At 36.0% G+C, this 7921-nt stretch overlaps 1 protein-coding gene across 2 annotated transcripts in view; it reads right to left on the bottom strand.

Moving 5' to 3' along the window:
- LOC117182217 (phosphoserine phosphatase) overlaps nucleotides 1–7921 on the bottom strand; it is a 48983-nt gene that overhangs the window by 37976 nt on the left and 3086 nt on the right. The window lies entirely within an intron of this gene.

The following is a 7921-nucleotide window of genomic DNA, read 5'->3' as shown; positions in this document are numbered from 1 at the left end:
ACGGCTTCACTTTAAGTAGCATCCATTTCAATCATTTCTAATCATGGGAAAAAGCAACGATTAGAGTTTACGGCAGCCGCGCTCCGGCGCGCAGCCTCGATATTCCTTGAGTGCAAGTTGCGCGCTGCGCCGCGCTTCGCAAATAAATAGTTTCTGAGTAAACGAGTGGCGGGCAGTGAAATTTTCTTTTGGATTATCATTCTTAAATAGTTTGTACACATACGACCAAAAACCTGAACCATTAGAGAGCATCCAGAAGTTAATAATAATGTCAATTGTTTTAAAAAAAGTTATTAAAAATATGAAAAAATTGTTTATCACGCATCGCCATATTTTTTATTCGTAAAAGTTGTCTTTCATTGGTATGTACACCAATTTTCGTAAAAAAATATCTGATAGTTCGAGCGCAATAAATTATTGATTAAAAAGAGTTATAAATTTTAGTTGCATAAAAAAAATAGTTAAACTAATAATTTTGTCAAAAGCCCATCGTTTATATGTTCCTGTTGTGTAAAGATTCCATTGATATAATCATTTTATGAGGATTGCTTGGGTTGGAAATTAGGGCGCCCACTTGACGTGATTCATCTCTATGTGATTTTTGTTTCCGTTTCTTTCCGTACACTTTCTCTTTCCTAAGGTTTCCTACGCCTATCCGAACTTCTGCCGAACTGTGCCACTTCGTTTACTTCGTTCTGAACCTTTCCTATTTATTTCCGAATAAATTTCGCGGTGTCCCAATACTTGATTCAAAATTTTCACCTGTGTCCCACTGTTTATATTCGTTCCGAATGTTTCCGATTTCTTTCCGAATAACTGTGGAGTGTAAAATATAAATTAAATGTTTTAATAATTATACCTGTATACACCCACACACACATATATCTATTTATATATACATGTATAATTATTACAACGTTTAAATTATATTTTACTTTCTGAGTCATGAAATTTTCCTTGTTTCTAGGGCTTCAGGCAAGAAATCGGAAACATTCAGCGATATTCAGAAATGATCGGAAACACATTGCACATAGCCCTTTCTGAACCATTTCCGTAACCTTTCTGAACCTTTTCGAACCTTTCCGTTTCTTCCGGCAGGGAATGGTTGCATCATGGATCCCTCATGATTGTCCTCATATTGTGAGTAAAAAATACTAAAATATTTGGCTTGGTTCTTGGATGACACGTTTTTACAAACCAACCAAAACCACATCAATTCATTGTGAGTAAAAAATAAATCTCGGTGAAGAAATCAACTTTTATCATCTCTTGCAGAATCCTCAACTCAACGTTTTCAGAATATAGTTCTCTCCTCGAGCACAGATGCCTCTTAATTTCGATTCGTTTCAAACTCTTAACTCAGTATTATTGACTAACGCATCTACAATTTTAATATCGTCTTATTTTTGCACAAAACTATTATTTTTATCCTTTTTGTCACCGAAGAGTGACATGGGGGGGGGGGGGGGCACAAACGAAACGATTTATTTATTCGCATGAGTTCGCGGTGACGTCTTGGGTTTTGCGCACGCATAATCGCGTAACCTCAGCTTCGTTCGTAATGAAACATGCGGGAAATTTGAAACATTCTCCTTAAAAGATTAGAAACTTGCAAAGCAAACGTAAGAGGTTTTTCAATTGTGACCCTAAAAACTATACGATATCCCATGTATATCCAGAGATAACCCTTCGGACTATCCTGCAAGGCGGAAATTTGGATATCCCGCGATATAATATTGCTGTGAGCGGAGCATTCATTAATTAAAAATGATGGCAGAAATATTTGTTCTTATTTTTGAAGGTGATGATTTATGTTACAGATATTTTAAATAATGCCAAAATTTATTTAGAGAAAAGTGTTTCATGTAGAGGTAATAGATATTGTTCAATAAAAATGCAACCTTCATTATAAGAAATAAAGTCAGTATAATCGGACAACAAATTTTGTTAATTCATTTTTTGTAAGTTTGAACTCATGAAACCTTAAAATTTGTAGTGTCAACCAAATATTCACTCTGCATAAGAATGTCAGCTTTTTTCTCCTATTTTTCTACCGCAAAGAAAAAAAAATTAAGAAAAAATCGTTTGATAGACAATTGCTGACCGAGCATTTTTTCTCTAGCAGGCTTCAGTATCTCTTACAAACTTAATTGTAAATAAGAATCAAAATATTTTTCTCGATTTTATTATTCATGCTAATAATTAATCAACTTTGAAGTATACTGTACGTACTGTACATCCTTAGTTTTAAAGGATTAAATTTCACCATTTTAATTTTGAAATGTTCACATTTTTAACTATTTAATTTATAACGCTTATAATTTTAAAATAATCGATTTTAAATCTATAGTGTTTACTTTAAGACTGGCAGATAGCTACTTTTTCACTTTTAGAAGAATTTAAAATTTAATTTGTATTATTAGATTAAAGTACAAGAGTCGCTTTTTTTTAATTTACACTCAAAATTGTATAATTTAGATAACAATGCCCTAATATGTAAAGCATTTTTAATTAAGAACTTTCAAAAATAAATCATTTTAGTTAATGACCAAAAGGTAATTTATTGCAATATCTTAACGTAACTTAAATCTTATTCTGGAATACAATTTTTAAATCTGTATTTTTTTTTAATCATGCCAATACCAAAATAATGAAAATCATAATTAGAACACAATTCAAGACAGCTTCTAAGGCTGAAATGATAAAAGGTTAATTAAGTTATTTCACAATCACTATCTGTCTAGAAAAGATGATCTCATCATATGTTGTCGCGAAGATTTGGTATACAAAAAGCATCGCTGTCCTTATAAAAATCATTATTGAAGACTTAAAAAAATTAAACATGAAAGAATATAAATTGTTAGATTTATTCTCGGAAAAAGGAAAGATCCTTCTTTTAATTACGTGATGTTTTGAAGTAATCGAAAAGTAAATTATATTTTTTAAATTCTGCCCTCCGCTCGTAAACATTGTCATCGCGCGATGCGCGCACATCTCGCAAGTTGTGGCAATCGGCTGTTGGATCTCGCGCTTAGCGCTCAATATTGTATTGACCTGACGCTACGCGATCGCTCTTTGTACTTTCTCCATATCTGTGCATAGACCTTTTAAAATTAAGGGTCAAACCATTACCAACTGAAGGGCAGAAATGCGAATAGTGTGAAGTTCCACATTTTTCGAAAGGACAACACTTAGGCCAACACTATCGTAGTTGGAAAATCGTGATTTGACCAAAAAAATGTTTTTACACAAAATTGTTTAATTTATCGATTTTTAAGTCCGTTACCTGTGGTACTCCTGGCTGATTCCATTTCAAATCATACAATGAGGCTCGCAGGATGTTATCACAATATTAAGGAAAACAAATATACATATTTGGTTGGTTTTCTTTCATGTGATGAGAAATTTTCAGTTCTATCGAATGATCAGAGTGAAATATCAAAATTTTCATAATTAAGAAAATGGCCTTAAAAAAATGAACTTTCCCGAAAAGACCACCTTTAACATTTTTGATGGATTGTAAATAATATGGACATTAACAAAATCAAAATTGGTAATTTTTTTCAAAAACTACTCAAAATGGAGTAAATATCAAGGAAAAAAGTTGCTTCGAAATGAATATCATTTAAAATCCTCTTTCACTTTTTTCATATATGGCACCACAGCAGTTTATATACTTATTTACTCGATCCTGATTATCTCGATCAGGATCCATTAACGCTCGTACAATTAATTTATAATTTTCATTCATTTTTATTTTATTATTTTTATTAAATCCGTTAAGCACATACTCATTATTTTTTGAAAATACGCTATCTCAAGAAGTTACTTCCTTGCAACTCACAAATTCTAATTGATAAATATTTGTTTCAAATTTAGAGATTTTTATTCTTAAATTAACTGCGTTTTTTTTTAAAGGTAAAAAACTGTTATTATTAAACTATTACTCGGCCAAACCCGGTTATACTTCATAGCCACGGACTAAGTCAAGTGACTGATGAGATTAGAATATTATAAGTTAATTCAAATAATTTAATACGATGGTTGAAACCTCCTGCGATGATGTAGGTATTCAATTACATACGAGCGGCCACGAGCGTTGGAGGTGATAACAGTGACCTCTGGATAGTTTTGTTAGAGCTACCAACTGCCACTTCACGGGTTTTTAGTCGCTCGCTTCCTGATGATCAAGAAAGTTTCTTACAATGCGACAGGTGTTTAATGAAACCGCCTTCTGAGCTGCTGCCAATACCCTACTGACTCCTAAATGTTCAAGATGTTCAGTGCATTTTGCATGCACATTGCTTGCAGCCGAAATGACAGTGGGATGAATAGATGCATGATTCACATTCCTCCATATGTTCTTTACTTCATACCTTAACTCGCTATACTTATGGATCATGGTCGTATAGGTTGACTGCAAATTTCGGTGAAGCGGACAAGCAATGTCGATGATGTAGACTCTTTCACCTTTTTTTCTCGCATCACGACGGCAGGTCGATTGACCCAGAAGTAATGGTCCGTTTGGATAGTAACATCCCAATATAAGATGTAATCTTCGCTTTCTAAAACGGGCATTGGAATGCATCTATAGAAGGGCACCCAATCTTTCAAGAGTCCTAGGTTTATGGCAAGTTGTTGATGTATAATGCCCGCTACATCAATGTCTGTGCGTATATTCTCTCTGAGCCATTACGCGACAGCCATCAATAATGTGCTCGATGCATTCGTTGGTATCTCCACATAATCGGCATCGGTCAACCACGTCTTGATGTAACACGTGTTCGCGATAATTCCTGGTGCTGACAACCTTGTCCTGAATCGCAATGACGAATCTTTCCGTCTCTGGATACAGAACACCCTTTCTTAGCCAAATATTAGATGCCTCACTATCCACTTCATTTTGATCTAACATGTTGGGGTGCTCGCCATGGATGGCTTTCTGCCTCTGTTAAATTTCTAATTCCTCCATGCTTTCTGCCCTGATATTCAAGGTCCAATATGAGGACATAATAAGGGCGTGTAGTCAAGATCCGCTTGACAGATGGTACTGTAAAGCGCAACATTTCGTTTGCTGTTAAAATAGTCTCGCAACTGTATAACTTGTGACTCAAACAGTTTTTTGACATCTACAACGCCTCTACCCCCTAAATGTCGTGGTAGAACTGCCCTTTCAATCGCTGAATTTCTGTGGTGCATTCGGTGCTCCGTCATTTCTATGCGAACAATTCTGTTTAACTTTTCAAGGTCGGTGTTAGACGATTTTATGAGCCCGAAAGAGTACGTGAGGATAGGGATGGCATATGTGTTGATCGCCCTGATTTTGTTTGCCGAGTTGAGAAAACTCTTCATAATCAATCTGAGTCTCGTAGTGAAGGCAGTCGTTAGGCTTGTCTTAACTATCGTATGTTGAATACCCTTAGATTCAAGAATACCCAGATATTTATATGATTCGCCTGCAGCCATTGCCTCGATGTCATTTTCGAACTCGTTCTCTAACTCTGCGGTCCCTCATTCCCCTCTGATTAAATGCACTGTTCTACATTTATCCATTCCGAACTCCATGTGGATATCATTCGAAAACTGCTTTGTGACATTGATCACTTGCTGCAGTTTCTGGGTTGAACCCATGAGACATGATGTTTAGTGTTTTGCTCAATGGATTCAACGCTAAACAGAACCATAGTGCGCTGAAGGAGTCTCCTTGAAATATACCCGTCGTAAAGCGTATTGATCTAGTTATCCTTGGTTGTCAATTATCAAAATACTTGATACTTGTACCCCAGAGCATTATCGCATGGCTTAGAAAGTCAATAATGCGTGGGCAGATTTTGTAAAGTTTTAAGACTTCAAGCAAATATTCATGCGCTACGGAAGGAAATGCTTGCTTGTAGTCAATGTATGCCATGTGTAAGTTCCCTTGATACTTACGAGCTTGAGTCATGGCAACAGCGTCTATAGTGACTAGATCTTTACAGCCTCGTGAGTTTTTACAGCATCCTTTTTGTTTTTCGGTAAGAATGTCATTCTCGATAATACATCTTATTTGCAATGATAGCTGTTAGACATTTATAAATTGTTGGAAGACAGGCTATCGGTCGAAAGTCAGATGGCTTTTGAGCGTCTGGTTTTTTTGGCATCATATAAGTAGTACCCTGGAGCATAAAACCTGGCATCAGATCTGGGTGTTTAATGATCTTCTCAAGAAGTTGTGCACCATGTCCGGAACTGGAGCTTTCCAATTACATGCCCTTTTCAAGACCGCTGAAACATCTAAAGCTGTGATGTTTGTCAGATGCATTTCAGGGCTATTAATTGTCCTTTCTTCCTTCAGTTTGAACCACGCAGTGTCCAAATTACATCTGTTCATTTTTCCCCAAACACCCGACCAGTAGTTAGTCATATCTTCCAATTGAGGGGCTTCGGTGCCTTGGTGGTTATTTGGCTTTACTCTTAGTTCACGACAGAACCTTCTTTCATCTGTCCGAAAGTTTTGATTTTGTTGCCTTCGTGCATTACTTTTCTTGTACCGACGCAGTCTGACAGTAAGAACATCCAGTCTCTGTCGTTGAGTCTGAAATTTCATCCAATATTGCTGGTGTTAATGTCTCGATGTGCCGAGGGTGAATGATTTTAGTAACATGGTTCATCAGCTTTCTGGTTCTATTTCCTTTTTTATATTGAGTTAATCGACCCAATTTGCACCTTACTTTGCTGACATCCATATCCAACCTGATCTTCCATGGTGGATCTCGCTCCCTTGCTAGGACAAAAACTGCATTTGCTGTCGAGATGTGCTATCAGTGCACGCAGATCATTTGTGATTTTCATTTTGGGCAGAGAATGCCTTAGTGTTGGTTCTACATATCTGAACTCTAGTAAAGCATGAACAAAATTCCTTTCCAGGTGCTTTAGTTCTTCTGAGATTTCCCTATCCACATCATCGTTAGTAATATCCGGATGTGGACCTAATGGACCCGGTGCATGATGTTCATTATCCCTAGCACCTATGCCTTCAGAATCAATAAAGTCTTCGTTATCCAAATCTTCCAAGGCGAGCTTATCAATAGGAAGCAGCGTTCCACTTCCATTTTGATAGCAGCTATTTCAACAGCCGTAAGCAGTCTGTTTACAGATATTGAGCTTTTTTGATTTACCAGATTCTGTTCATTTATTTGTGTGGCTAACTCTGGGTATTTAAGTAAGAAGAGTCTATGATGTTATCTCCTCACACTTTGCCCACATTTCTTTGCCAACAAATAAAAGCGCATAACATCTCTATTCATATGGTATGTCCATTTTATTCGCTTTTTTTGCTGAACCTCTGCTTCTGTCTCTGGTTGTATAAGGTCATCCACCTCTGGAGGATGTGGTGGTGTTGGATCATCAATAGGTTGAGGAAGAACATCAATTGCTCCTGCTTGACCGTTTGACGCTGCTTTCTCTAACTGATGTTCATTGCCGTCGTTTTACCACGCCAAATCAACCTGTTGATTTTGTCTTTAATTTTTGTGGCTACCTTGCGAATAGTAGAAAACTTGGTTTTACGTCAATCATTAGTGGTAAAAGGGAAGTCATAATCTAAGGATTACCGAATATAACATCACCGATATTCATGTAAATTAACTGTTCAATTTAGAAAGAATTTTATCCATCATTTTGAGTACTTATATTTTAAGAAACTAAAAATTTAAAAAGTTGAATTAATAAAAACTTTTTTTATTGTAAGATGAATTTTTGTGTTAATAATTGCGAATAATTAAAAATTGAGACCTCTTTCTGACAAAAAACATTTTATCTCTAAGATTAATTTCACAGCCACGCAAAAAAAGTGTGCGGATCTGGTAACAAGACACACGTATTCCTATGGATTTTGGGGCGCTGAATTCAAATTCGGTATCAAAAATCACCCATCACGTCA

The sequence above is a fragment of the Belonocnema kinseyi genome, chromosome 10, assembly GCF_010883055.1.
Source record: "Belonocnema kinseyi isolate 2016_QV_RU_SX_M_011 chromosome 10, B_treatae_v1, whole genome shotgun sequence".
Lineage (NCBI taxonomy): Eukaryota > Metazoa > Arthropoda > Insecta > Hymenoptera > Cynipidae > Belonocnema > Belonocnema kinseyi.
This window is presented reverse-complemented; position numbering and strand designations above follow the sequence as displayed.